General features: G+C 36.8%; 1 long non-coding RNA gene across 1 annotated transcript in view; it reads left to right on the forward strand.

Annotated features, from left to right (window-relative positions):
• Positions 1 to 767: 767 nt before the first annotated feature.
• The window catches only part of LOC131832339 (uncharacterized), an 87,223-nt gene continuing 72,566 nt past the window's right edge, over positions 768 to 15,424 (forward strand). Inside the window, exon 1 of the long non-coding RNA XR_009353999.1 lies at positions 768 to 873. This is a non-coding gene — a long non-coding RNA (uncharacterized LOC131832339). The remainder of the gene's footprint in view (positions 874 to 15,424) is intronic.

Here is a 15,424-nt window from a genome sequence, read left to right on the forward strand (position 1 = left end):
ATATACATGTATAATTTATATGTTATATATGTACGTTATATGATGTATCACACATAGGCCTATAGGCAGTTGACGAATAGGAGATGAGAAAATGAATTGGTCAATAAATTTGAGGCTCTGATGTGTGACCTGCACTGTGCTGTGCGCTTTGAAGAAGATCTGGGTGTCTAGATTGCCCTACCCTTAGAATTCGTTTTTAATAAAGAGAAGAGGCAAAATATAGCTTCATAAGAATGTCTAACAGTCTTGGGTAGGGAAGTACCTCAAAGCAACACCAGTAAGAATGGAAATGTAAACCACTGAGTTGGGGGTGCACAGAATCCTATGTTTGAATGGTGCCGGCCCTTGCATATGGGAAGTAGTTAGTGATCTGAGGAGATTCTGCTTCCCTCAAGTCATCTCCCCTAGGGGGTTTTATGGCAGTTCCCCTGTTTAATCATTTGAAATTCCTGCTTTAGAGTTACTATTTCAGTTTACATAACAAAAATAAGGGTCTTACTACTGAAATCCTCTGTTCTACTATTTTTAGCTCTTTAAAGCCTATTTTCTCTCTGTATACACAAAGCATGCCCTCCTTTAAACTTATTTCATATTTTAAAATTAGCAAAATATTGTGATTAAAACAAACCAAATATTTAATTTAATTACTTCTTCAAACTATAAATGTCCTCTCACCCTTTCCTGGTTGATAATCACTATATAGATGCATATAGACTGTAAACTCTGTGGAGATGGACTTTATATTTGCTGTTCTTTCTTCAGCTCCTAGAAGTATCCAGAACACAACAGGGGTTCTATTCGTCCTCTGTCCTGGAAGATGTGGCTGGGACTATGAAACTGAATTAATCATGCTCCATAATGACAAAGATCAAGGTACAATATCGATGGGGATGTATTCACAAAGAAGTGTCTTGGAATGTCTGTTTAGTCTTCTTTAGTCAACTCAGGGTGGTGACTTCCAGGGAGGAAGTCAGAAAGCTGCTCTTAGCAGAGGAGATAAAAGGTTCATACATTTCCATAGAGAGAGAAGGAAGAATAACAGTAACAAGCCATTAGTGGCCATGTAACTATAAGATTGTTGTCAGGGAAACAGGCTAGGGCACTTTGGGTCTGAGGACAGAAGCAGGTTCTGGGTAAGTGAGAGGGGAAATTGTCTCCTTGGGGGATGGAAGTGAAGCAGAAGGGACACTGGCTTTGGAGTGAAACAGAGGATCTCATCCACTGCTTAAAACTCCCAAGCTTCTTGTTTCTTTACAGTAGGATCCAGAGTTCTTTCCATTGGCTGCACCTCCAGCTTCATCTCTTCTCCTGCTCTCTCTTTCTCGCTGTTTCACCCCACATCTCTACTATTGTTGCTCCAACACCTTGCACTCATCACCCCCACCCCACAGCTTTTGCTCTCACTTTTCCATTTGCTTAGAAAGCTCCTTCCCTGGAAGGCCTTTTTTTAAACTTAGGGCATTCTGGCCTACTCAGTCATTACCTTTCCTGAGAAGTCTTCTCTTCACACCTCATCCAAAAATGGCACCCCTTGTTCTGTCACTGTCCTCTCAGTCTGCTTCATTTTCCTTTGTGATAATCCTTATTCCCTGACTACACGGAGTATCTATATCTACTTATATATACATACATACTTATTTGTCTATTGTCTTTTCCCCTACCTGAATGTAAAATCCCTGCTAATTTACCAGGTCCGAGAGCAGTGCCTGGCTCATTGCAGGTGCTTATCAAATGTTTCTGGAATAAATGACTGAAGAGGATATGACTTTGAGTCCAGGTCTGGCTATTCAGTGGTTGTGTTATCTTGGGAAAATTGCTCCTTTAATCTGAATTTCCTTATCTGTAAGCCATGTGGATTACACCTATTTTACTAGATTGTGATAAGCCCTTACAGACAATCCCCTAGTACAGTGCCTGGCATATAGCAAATGCCCAATAAATGATGAATATGATTGTCAGCTTGGTTTATGATTTTAAATAATCTGCACTTTCCTTTCTACAGCTCAGAAGTGTCTTCTAGCCTAAATCCTGTTCTGTGACTGTTCTTGAACTAGGAGTGCAAGTGTAAATCTCCTATTTATAAGTGTAATGGAAATGTTTTTGTCTGGAAATGCCAGTTTTAGTGAGATGCTCAAAGGAAAAAAATCACAAATCTTAGTTTTTCTTAAAAATAACATACCATCTTTTCCCAGGGCAGGAGATTTGTTTTGACCTTCTTCCTTATTGTTTTAGTTTATGGGAAGAACATGTGAGTGAGTCTGCTTGTGCATGTCTTGTAAGCTCATTTCCAATCAGCCCCTGGGAAATGCTGGATCTATTTCCAATCAGCCCCTGGGAAATGCTGGATCTATGAAACACTTCGTCCTTCTGAGAATAAAACCCTTCCCAAATGCCCTTGGAATATGTATTTATTTGTTTTGTTTGATTCTTGGTTGTGTTGAAGGATGGTGACAGCTGGGAAATATTTAAAAAAAAAAGAAATCTAACAATAGGACTAGATCAATCTCTGTCAGCACACTGTTTCTAAAGAGACAGATGATATTTGAAATTGTTGTTGTGGAGACCTGGTTTATTTATTTAACTACTACATGTCTATTTTAAAAAAGAGGCTCATGAAGAAAATCTAATGGATGAGTAAAGCAGAATTTATGGCCCCAAATATATTAGGATGTGCCAGATAAGATTAATATTTGTTCCCAGAAAAATGTTTTATATCGTGTAGTGTTACACAGTTTGTGTTTATTTGAGAGTTTATATCTTGGGACATTAATCACAAGAGTTACTACTTTCTTTTAGCATAAAAAATAAAAAGAAAATCTTGGAGACATGGTCCTAGGAAAAATAAGGTAAAAAGGTGTGGTCTTACTGTAGAAGACATTGCTCTATAAATAACTGATATACAAATTTTCTTGAAACTAGAAAAGTATTGTATATGTAATTTCATGTTTTATGAAACATCAGTGAGAACATTATTTGCTAAAAATGAGCATAAAACTGTAATGTTTCTGGCTTTGATGGTTAAAAATTTTATTTTACTTATTTTTCACTTCTCAGATTATTTAATTTTAAGATTGATTTTCTTTTTTATTCTACTTTCCTAACTCCCAAAAATAGCATCGACTTATCTTTTGTTTATAAAAACAATATCTGGTGGCATCCTGGACTGAAATTTAAGGTCTCACTGAACATATACTAATTAATTGTACTAGCTATAATGTTGGGTATAAGGTCAACTGCGATGCTGATTAACTGAGTGACTTTGGGTAGGCTTCTGTTCTGCTCCATGCGTCCCTTATTTATTCAATAGAAATAAGATTTTAGCTAACAAAATTATTCATTAAAAAGCATTTAAATAGTCCAAGAAAGAAATAGTGTTTATGTAGCATATTTCTGAAGAGGTGACTCCTTGGTTCTGTACTTGTTTTAGGGAAAGGAAGACAAAAAAAAAGACTTGGCAATTGAACTGTTCTGTAATATAATGGCAGCTATCAGGCTAATCCCTGATGACCTCAGAAGATAAAAATGAATCAACAATGTCTTTGGCCCCTTTAGTCCCTCACCCTGCTGGCCCTATGGAGGTATACCTGATTTTCAGAACCTGGGTCCGGGTCCAGGGAGTTTTGGAATAGAGGAAGGTGCCATGATGTAATAATTTTCAGTTTTCAATGCTGAACTTCATTCTAGGATAATCATTATTGTGGAAAGTCAAAGCAATTCATGATCATAAAACAAGATAAATTAATAGATGACATTTGCTCATATGTTTCTGATGTAGAAACCAATTGTTTAAAAAAAAAAAAAGGAAACCATTTGTTTGTGCCCATGCAACAAACATCACTTTTTGATACTATACAAGTCACATGTTAATAGAATAAACTAAAAAGCAGATAATTGCTGACTGTAGTATTTTGGAGGTGTGATGACCATTGAAGATGATTTGACACAATTTCTGCAGTTGTTGCCTTTGGTTTTGTCGTTTTTATTTCTTGTCTGGCTAATTGAATTAGCCTTGCACTTGGGCCTCTTTCTCAACAGCCACTCTCATCTGTCCTCTGCACTGCTGCCAGGGTGAGCTTCTCAAAACACAAGCTCCATCAAATCACACTTCATTTAAAATTCTGCACTGGCTCCTCATCGCTATTAGACTGATGTCTGAAATTCTTTAACAAGGTGTTAAGTGATATCTGGTTTTTAAAAATTTGTTTCAATTTGGAAAATGTTATTGGAAGGGTTGCCAGCAGTTTGAGCGTGTGTGTGTGTGTGTGTGTATTTTTGTCTTCTGGGGATAGAGATTAGAATTTATCTTAGGGAGATCCCCTTTTTTCAGAGAGACCATTCCAATAATCACTTTTTTTTTTCAATAATCACTTTTAATTGTGTAGAATAATAGAAGTAATAAGGACTTAGATATTATTGTTCAATGGCTGAAATTGGTGAGATATTCCAAGTGAAAGTATTACAGAGTAAGATATTATATACCCTATGTAATAATATAATACTATATATCCTATGTAATAGGGTATATAGTCATATATATATATGATATATTATATACCCTATGTAATAATATAATACATATAATGAAAGTTTATTGAACCAGATCCTATGTGCCAGATACTCTTCTATGCTTTTTCTCTATATTAATTGATTTAATACTCATAATAACTCTTTTATGGTCCCTCACTATGCACAAAATAGAAACACAGAAAGGTCCAATAACATGCCCAAGGACACCTAGATAAGTAAATGGTAAAATTGGGATTTCAATTCAAGTAGTCTAATTCCAAAGCCCACAGTCTAAAGCGCTGTGCTCTATAGCTTCCATTATGTCAGCAGGGCTAGGCTCCTGTAGAGTTCAAGATATTCTTCCTATCCAACAATCTGGATCTGGTGAATTATTTTTCCAAACATTTGTATAAGGGAAGTACGATCTACAGCTCATGTAAGATCTAAGTAAGATCATGGCTAGAGAAATATGCTGCTTTAATCTCTTCAAGCCACTTTGGAGGAAGGACTAGGAAGGTACAGTACAGCCAAACCAAGTTGTCAATATCCACTGTTGGTGTTACTTAAGAATGAATCATTCAGATATTGAGAATTATCCTGTGGATACTTGTTTTTATCTTACTTGATCCTTCTTATTTTACACTTTTGAGAGTAAAAGATGGTATTTCATTTGGAAAGGTGGAATGTTCCTACTGTCAGTTGTTCTGGAGAAGATAAACCAAAGGTAGGCAGTTGAGAATATTTTTATTTTTAGAAGTTCTCACAGAATTGGGCCTAGACTGATATGCAGGAATTTGATACAACTCACTGCACCACCCAGGCACCCCCAATATGTGGGAGTTTGTATGGGTATTTCTCAGGTGGAGATTGAACTAGCCTGAGAACTTGGTAGGGATTTAAGGATTGGGTTGGACCTCTGGGCTCTGAGATTAGCATTTGTAAATAAACCTATTTGTTATCATTTTTTTCCCCTTAACTTCCAAATTTTCATTGAAGTTTTGGTAAGGGTCATATTTAAGTATGGTAACTCTTTTCAAGGGCAGGGGAAGAGGTGGCAAAGGCCCCATCTGTCCATTTTACTCTTTTCCTGTTCTCCATATAGAACAATTGAAGTTTCACCCAACACCACACATTCTTTCAGGCCTTCATGCTTGACTTGGAGGCTGTAATGGTAAATTCTGTGTGTCAACCTGGCTAAGTCACAGTACCCAGATATTTGGTCAAACACAAGTTTATATGTTGCTGTGATGGTATTTTTAAAAATTATGTTAACATTTATGGGGCGCCGGGGTGGCCCAGTGGGTTAAGCCTCTGCCTTCGGCTCAGGTCATGATCCCAGGGTGCTGGGATCAAGCCTCACATCGGGCTCTCTGCTCAGCAGGGAGCCTGCTTCCTCTTCTCTCTCTGCCTGCCTCTCTGCTTACTTGTGATCTCTCTCTCTGTCCAATAAATAAATAAAATCTTTAAAAAATTATTTTAACATTTAAATAAGTATACTTTGAATAAAGCCAATTACATTCATAACGAGTAAAGCAGGTGGGCCTCATCTAATCAGTTGAAGCCCATAAGAGAAAAAACTAAGGTTCCATGAGGAAATGGGAATTTTTTTTTTTTTTTTTTTGAAATGGGAATTCTGCCTTCAGACTGCCTTCAAACTGGGGCTGCAATACCAACTCTTCCTTGGGTTTCCAACCTGCCAGGCTTCTCTGCAAATTTCTGACCTGTCAACTCCTACAATAACATGAGGCAGTATCTTAAAATAAATCTCTTTATATACATGCATTCTCCTGGTTCAGTCCCTTTGGAGAACACTGACTAGTACAGAGGCCCTTGCATCTACCTCCCAATCCAGTTCTCCTTCCATTATACCTTTCTTCCAGTAGTTGGGGCTTACAGATTACTAAAAGTGTAAAGAAAGATGCTGTGTTCATTATAATGGAACTAATGACTCAAATTCTATTTTCAAATAGCCTTTCCACATAAAGAATACTTGAAGATATGCATCTAAACAAGTGATTTCAGAGGAATTTTAGGCTATCTTGCCAGTAATTCATTCCCAAAGGTTGTGGGGATGTGGTTGTTTTGTTCTTTGGACATTTTTTATCAACATTCATTGATTACTTATTATGTACCTCATTTAAACAGGTATTGTTTAAATGATGGGGATTCAATAATGAATAAGACACAAAAATCCCTCTCCTTATAAATATTGAATTTTAGTGGGGGAACACACAACGAACAAGATAAATGAGTGAAAGTATGATATGCCAAGAACAAAGGAATCTTGTACAATTATATAGATTGAGTGCATGGAGGGCCATGACATTGTATCCATCCTGGTTTATATATTTCTTTCTACAGTGTTCTGGCAAATGGAAAATGTGTCTTGGAGAAGGACATTTTTTTCTAATTTACACAAAGATACCATATGGGCTAGTGGTAGCCCTATTAGTAAGAGTGAGCACGTTAGGAGGCTATTGCAGACATTTGGGTAAGACTTAATCACAGTAATGATTCACAGTAACTCTCATAAAACTCTCATAAACTAATGATTCACAGTAACTCATAAAAACACAATTTATAATTTGTATCTTCTGTTTGGGCCTCTTTTTTTTACTCCAGCCCCATCTTGTACCCAAGTATTCAAATGTCTATGTGACATTCCACATGATGTCTAACAGACATCCCAACCTTCATATGTCCAAAGCACAGCTGCTGGTCTTTGCACACAAACCAGCTCCTCCTGAAGTCTTCCCCACCTCAGTTAAGGACAACTTAATTCTTCCAGTGGCTTAGGTCAAAAACCCTGGTAGCAATCTTAACTCTACTCCTTCCTTCACACCCCACATTCAATCTGCAATGAATCCTTTGCTCTTTCAAAGTATTTACAGAATTTGACTACACAATTTTCACCAAATCTACTGTCACCTTGCTAATTCATTCATTGATGGTGATTAAGTCTTACCCAAATGTCTGTAATCATTTGCCTTTTAATGGTTTATGATGTTAGTAAGTATATAACTTCTACCTAACATTTGTAACAGGCTGCCCCCCATTTCACACTTCTCTACCTTTTAATATGAACTGAATAAATGTTTGTTTTAGTTTGCAATTCTGTCTCTGAAAAGCTTACAAAATACTTTGAGCAAATTATTATTAGAAGTATCTGCTTTTATAAAATTATGAAATTAAGACTGAGTCAGGTTTTTAAAAATTTAGCTTTAGAGAATATCTAGCCACTGAATTTTCTTACAGAAAATTTGAATTTGACCTAATATGACAACTCATTTGGAAATTATTTTATGTAGCAAGAGTAAAAGTCATTGTGGTCAGTATATGCTATTATTAGCAGTTATCCTGATTTTAGGAGCTTATAAAATTTGCAAAACAAGACTATATTAGGTAAAAAAGTAGGAATATTTTACAACACAAAAGAAATTGCTCATCTGTGTCAGTAAAACAATTGTGAAGAGTGGAGGGCAGTTTATAGGAATCAGGTATAAATATGTATGCTGCCAGGGGCACCTGGGTGGCTCAGTGGATTAAGCTTCTGCCTTCGGCTCAGGTAATGATCTCAGGGTCCTAGGGTCGAGCCCCGAATCAGGCTCTCTGCTTAGCGGGGAGCCTGCTTCCCCCTCTCTCTGTCTGCATCTCTGCCTAATTATGATCTCTCTGTCAAATAAATAAAATCTTTAAAAAAAAACAAAAAGAAAAATACGTATGCTGCCCAAACTCTCCACTACCCCCAAGTAGATTATCTATTTGCAGATTTTCATCAGTTCCATACGGGTAAAAGGGAATTGTAGTCATGGCACATAAATGTCTAATATCTGTGTGTATCAGTGCTTCCTAGAGGCCATTCTTACTGATTTATAGTTTTGTAATGTTTTCACCTCTAGTCCACCAACTTGCATGATCAAGGGCAGTTAAGGGGAGAAGATCACCGCAGGCAACTTGTTGTGTTCCAAAATAACAAACTCCATGGAGGTCATACTTTCTCAACTTAAGAAGTAAAAATCCAAACTAAATTTTTTGTAACAAAAGATGTCTTGTTAGTTTCCATTTTTATAAATTGACATTTTAGTCTTTGATTTTAAGTGGTAGTTAATCTACCTTAAATTATAATACTATGTTTAGGTAGCCCTAAAAGTCCACAGTTTAAAAAATTCAATGGTTAAGGTATAAAATTCCATGGTATTTAGTATATTCATAGGGTTATGCAACTATCACCACAATTTAATTTTAGAATATTTTTATCCCTCCTAAAGGAAACTCAATACCCACTAGTAGTCAGTACCCATCTGCCTTCTCCAATCAGCCCCTAGGCCACTACTAGTCTCCTTTCTCTGTTTCTATGAATTTGTCTATATGGATGGTTTATAAAAATGAAACCCTACAATATGTGGTCTGTTGTCACTAGCTTTTTCCACTTACCATAGTGTTTTCAAGTTTCATCCATGTTGTAGCATTTCTCAGTACTTTATTTCTTTGTATGGCCTAAAAATATAGTCCATTACATGAATATACCACATTTTATTAATCTCTTCATCAGTTGAGGGATAATTGGGTTGTTCTCAGTTTTTGGCTACTATGAGTAATGTTACTTTAACATTAGTGTACAAGCTTCATGTGGATGTGTAGCTTCATTTCTCTTGTTTGTATACCTAGCAGTAGAATTACTGGGTCATATGGCCACTTAGAGTTTTTGAGATAATGCCAAATCATTTTCCAAAGTATAACTTGACGTTAAAAATGCTGCCCATAGCGCCTGGGTGGTTCAGTGGGTTAATCCGCTGCCTTCGGCTCAGGTCATGATCCCGGGGTCCTGGGATCGAGTCCCTCATCTGGCTCTCTGCTTCAGCAGGGAGCCTGCTTCCCCCTCTCTCTCTTTGCCTGCCTCTCTGCCTACTAGTGCTCTCTGTATGCCAAATAAATAAATAAATTAAAAAAAAATGCTGCCCATACTTCCATTCTCTGTTACACTAAGTTTATTCATTAATTTTTAAAAAAGATTTTATTTATTTATTTGACAGAGAGAGAGAGATCACAAGTAGGCAGAGAAAGACAGAGAGAGATGAGAAGAAGCAGGCTTACAGTTTTCTCATTAATTTATATATTTTCTAGGTATCATATTGTTGTTACATGTATAAACATACTTTGCAAAGTTGTCACCTCAATCATGTTTTGAAAATACTGGAATGGCAAATTGCCATGTTTTTTCCAGCCAAACAAGTTTTTAGAGAACTGTTTCATTTCTCTGCCCATAATTAATTCAGTTTAAAAATTTTCAATTTGAATTTAATTTTATTTACTTGCTTTTTGAATTAGTACTAGAGCCCCATGGTTCAAAAGTCTGGAGGTACACTAAGATAGGTAGTATATTGTCTCCCTCCTACCTCTGTGCTATAGACTACTAATTTCCCTCCCTGGAGGCAACAGTATTATGTATTTCTTATGTAGCCTTCCAAGGAAGGCATTTTAATTTGAAAAGAATAAACTTAAAAATGAGTACATGGGAATATAAGGATTTTGTCCTAAACTTGGCTTAGTTAATGAAAGAACAACATATGCCTCAGTGATGACTTTATTTCAAGGTTGAATAGGAATAAAGAATTTACAAGTTTAATAATTGTCTTAAATAGTTTGAGGACATAATCAAAGCAGTCTACTTCTCTTTAACTTTTAGCTTTGCCCCAGGAGCCAATCCTTGACCCATGACCTTCTGGTTATTATTTCACTTTGTCCTATTCCTGAGACATATAATCTGCTGATTTTATCCTTTCTAACAACATTTCTGCTTCAGATGCTTTGCTCTCAAAATCATTTTCAAAAGCTGGCTCCTGCCAGACTCCCAAAGCACATCTCATACCTTGCTGTTTTCTCACTCACAAGTTTGAGGCACAGACTTCCTTTCAGTACTTGAACAAGCAGCTCTTACCACCTCAGTACCCTGTGCTTACAGGCTCTTCCTTTGGCAGGAAAGGTTTTCTTCCGCTCCTCTGGGACTGACACCTTCCTGTTCTTCAGATCTCAGCTTAAACATGGCTTTCTCTGGCCATCTTAGCCCAAATTCACCTCTTCTCCTTTACTCTCCGTTGCATTTGACAGTTGACTTCATTCCTAATAATTACCATGTACTTTGGGTTTTTTTACTAGTTAATTGTCTGGAATCATGTATTCTAGAATAGTCTATGGTCTGAAACAGATTGGGCAAACTACAGTCCAAGTCCTATTTTTATATGGCCCTGGAGCTAAGAAGTGCTTTACATTTTTAAAGCATTGTCTATTTTTTTTTAATGCAATGGAGATGTTGCATCATGTGAAAAACTTAAATCTTATTTACTATCTGGCCTTCTGCAGAAAATTTTGTGGATTCTTGGTCTAAAACAATGGTTTCCAAAAGGCACTGTGTACAGTCCGAAGGATGTACAAGATATACTAGTGGGATCTTTTCTCTTTTTTTTTTTTTAAAGATTTATTTTTTTGAGAGAGGGAGAGAGAGAGAAAAAGAGGGAGAGCACATGAGCTTGGGGCAGGGGGCGGAGGAGGTGCGTAGAGGAAGAGGGAAAGAGAGAATCCTCAAGGAGCACAGAGCCCAAAATGGGGCTCAATCTAAGGACCCTGAAATCCTGACCTGAGTCAAAACCAATAGTTGGATGCTTAACTGTCTGAGCCACCCAGGCATCCCAATCTAGTAGGACCTTAACTATTTATTCTTTTGTTCTTTTGAAGTTTTTATTTTGTATATTTTATAAAGTACATAATTTATATATTGTAGTACATGCATATAATTTATAAATTAATATATATCTTTATGTATTGGGGTAATTGCTCAGAAATTTTTTCATAATGAGCTTTTGATAAAAATTATAAAGGCAGCTAATACTAAAATGTGTTGTTTATGAGGACAAAATCACATTCTCTCCTTCTGTATTCTCATCACCTAATATACATTTTTTTAAAAAGATTTTATTTATTTGACAGACAGAGATCCTAAGTAGGCAGAGAGGCAGGCAGAAAGAGAGGGGGAAGCGGGCTCCCTGCTGAACAGAGAGCCAGATGTGGGGCTTGATCCCAGGATCCTGAGATCATGATCTGAGCTGAAGGCAGAGGCTTAATCCACTGAGCCACCCATGCACCACTACAATTTATTTTTTGAAAGAATGATAGCAGCAGACTTATTATTTATTGAGCATATCCTAAATTTAGACATTAACTAAGCTATCCGTATACAATATCTTCTTTAATGATCACAACTATGCTATGACCTAGATCTTGTTACCCATATTTTACAAAAGAGGAAATTGAAGCCCAGAGAGATCAAACAACTTCCTGAAGGTCTTAGTTGCTAATAAAAGGTGGAAGTCAAGTTTAGCTGCCTGTCCGAATCTAAAGCCAGTGGTTTTCTCTAATTTCATTCCTTTGGATTCTTTGCATCAGAATGCAGTCATATTTTTGAACCCTTTATGCCTTGAATATTGGCTTAGAAGAATTAACCAAGTTTTCCACAGCAGTCAGTAGGTAAGAAGAGACATGCATATTTCTAATAGAAGAGGTCACTCGCAATGGTTTGTTATAAGCTCTTTAAGTTAGAATTCACATACACGAATTTAATTATGATTCTACAGTTTACTAGATAAATCATTTAACTTTTATGAGCTAATTTCTCATCTATAAATTGGAGCTAATAATAACATTTACCAGAGGTAGTTTTGAGAATTAAATGCATGTGAAAGTGATTGCATACTAAGGTCCATAAAATAATTAGTCCTTCTTCTTTAGCCTTCTATAACTGTAGTAGCACACTTTTTTGATGTCATAGTTTTGGCTGTAAAATGGTTTGCTTAACAAACCACCAAGGTAACTATTTGAAGGAGAAGCACCATTCTGGCACAAGAAAGAATAAGAGCACAGGTCTAAATTTGGCACTGTATTTCTAGGGTTTTATAAACCCAAATTTATTTGATCTTAGTTGAAAATGCACATGGCTACCATCTGTGGTGCAGATTTAAGAGAGAAAACTGTAGTATTATTTATCAGCATCTCCTTTGCCCACATATTGGAACTTGGAAGAACATTATGTTTTAATTGTCTCATTGATTAACATTAGAATTACATTGGAAGTTATCGTTTAATTTAGATTTTTTCCAGTGTGAAACTTTTTTTCAGTTTTAAACTTAAAATTCTTTAAGACTCCTTTGTAAAAACCACAGCTCTTTCAGGTAATTTTTATAATAAATTATAAAATAAAACCCAAAGAATATACATTTTCACTTCAAATAAAGTCTTTCATGCTTTTTAAATACTGAACTCCTGGGACGCCTGGGTGGCTCAGTTGGTTAAGCAGCTGCCTTCGGCTCGGGTCATGATCCCAGTGTCCTGGGATCGAGTCCCATATCAGGCTCCTTTCTCTGCAGGGGGCCTGCTTCTCCCTCTGACTCTGTCTGCCTGTGCTCGCTCTCGCTTGCTCGCTCTCTCTGACAAATAAATAAATTTAAAAAAAAATCTTAAAAAAAAAATACTGAACTCCCATGGCCATAAACTAAATCTGAAATAAAAACCCACATCCAATCATTCTCACAGAGTTCTGAAATTTTGCCGTGGACTTTTTATCTTTTTGTTTCTCCAGCTAAGTGTCTTCTGGCTTTTCTTCCTCAACATCTTTTTGCGTTAGATACAAGGACATAATTTTCTCTTAAAAAACTGTTTTTCTACCTCTAGTTTTCAAGACTTCTTTAGGAACTCTCAGTGCATGTATTATGTTTACCAAAGCTTGTAAATATTTATAGATCCCTCTTTCCTCTAAATGGTTTTACCAATTATTGCCTGATGGTCCATTTACCAATGAATCATGTACTGCTTGTGACAAATTTTCCCTTTTAACTTAAACTATTATTTTATTGCTACTTAATTTTACATGACTTTGTCTTATTTTCTCTAATTGCATTTCAGAGTCTTTAAAGACCAGATCCACTTGCTTATTTTTGAACCCCACAGTGTGGAGCAGAAAACCTAACAGTAGCATACCATTTGGTATCTGACCTCAACTGAGCTTTAAACACAGCTCTTCTTTTATTACTTGTGTGACTCTGGTTAATCCTATTACCTTGATGAGCCAGTTTTGTCATCTGTAAACAGCAACGATAATACCACCTTGTGTCGTTATTAATTGGACTGAATTGTATGCTCCAGGGCTGCCGTCCATGTAGACTGTGATGTGCATGGCACTGCCTAATACATATTAGACACCCAATACATTCCAGTTATTACTGCTATCACTAAATCCCTTTCACCTGTTTTTTTCTGTGGGTTTGTTTTTGTTTTAGATTTTACTTACTTATTTGAGAGAGAGAGAGAGAGTGCACATGTGCTGGGAGGAGGGGCAGAGGGAGAAAGGAAACAGACTCCCCCCTGAGGTTAGGACCTGAGCCAAAGGCAGACTTAACCCACTGAGCCACCCAGTGTCCCACCATTCACTTGATTTTTAAACTATAGAGAAGACACGCCCAGCAGAGGCAAAGTTGAACAGTGTGTAAGTTGGCAGTGAAAGAGCTACCTTTGGCTCAGGCTTCAAATCTCCATATAGATTTTAATTCTGCTTAGGGATGAATCAGCTGCTTTGTGAAGCTGCACTACTTATTGTCTCAGTAAGTTCCCTGTAAATAATCAATTCTATCTCTCTTTCCTATTATATGAGGTTGAGAGATGGAGGAGAAAGGAACTATTGAGACCCTGACCCTCTGACCATGATCTCTTCTCTAGTCTGTCCTTATAGGTTTGGTGATATCCGCCTGTGCCACTGAGAAAAGATAGGCAAAGGCTTACAGTGAGGTCTGGGCATTTTCAGACATTTGGAATGTGATGACATTCCGATTCTTGATCAGTTTATATGGTTAGCAGTTGGTTTAGTTCATCACAGCAAAGAGAATATAGTTTGGATGGGATTTAAGACCTAGTGAACGAAATATCGGAAATTTACTACAGGTGGGTTTTTATTTAAAAAAATTTTTTTTTCTTACATACAAGTGTTTCATCCATTTTGAGTTTCTTTTTGTGTATGGTATAAGAGTGATTCAGTGTCATTCTTTTGTATGTGGCTGTCTAATATCCCCAAGTCCATTTATTGAAGAGACTATCTTTCCCCCACTGTTTATTACTGCATCCTTTGCCATAGATTAATTGACAATGTTTTTTCAAATACATAGAATTTTTATTATAGCTTTTTGTTATTAGTTTCTTTTTTTTTAATTTTTTTATTTTTTATAAACATATATTTTTATCCCCAGGGGTACAGGTCTGTGAATCACCAGGTTTACACACTTCACAGCACTCACCAAAGCACATACCCTCCCCAATGTCCATAATCCCACTCCCTTCTCCCAAACCCCCTCCCCCCAGCAACCCTCAGTTTGTTTTGTGAGATTAAGAGTCACTTAATCTCATTTATTTATTTATTTATTTATTTTACAGAGATCACAAGAGGTCAGAGAGGCAGGGGGTGGGGAGGGAAGCAGGCTCCCCGCTGAGCAGAGAGCCCAATGTGGGGCTCTATCCCAGGACCCTGAGATCATGACCTGAGCTGAAGGCAGAGGCTTAACTACTGAGCCACCCTGGTGTCCCTACAGGTGGATTTTTAATAAGTACTAAGGAGATTCTAGAAATTGTTTTAAAGTCCTAAAGATGGTCTTTGTTTAGCTGAAGAAAAGGAAAGAAAGTGTCTTTGAATAATTCTTCAGAAATGTAGAGTAAGTGACTTTGGTGGAGCAGGCAGAGGGGTTACATGGAATTAGATTAATGTCATCAGTGCAATGTATGAAAGAAACTATAATGCTATTAAGCAGTTGCTAAGAGAAAATTACAGGAAAATATTAACTGGTTAATAGAATCATAGGATAATAGAGCTAAAGGCACTCCCGGA

This window comes from Mustela lutreola, chromosome 1, assembly GCF_030435805.1.
Source record: "Mustela lutreola isolate mMusLut2 chromosome 1, mMusLut2.pri, whole genome shotgun sequence".
Taxonomy (NCBI): Eukaryota; Metazoa; Chordata; class Mammalia; order Carnivora; family Mustelidae; genus Mustela; species Mustela lutreola.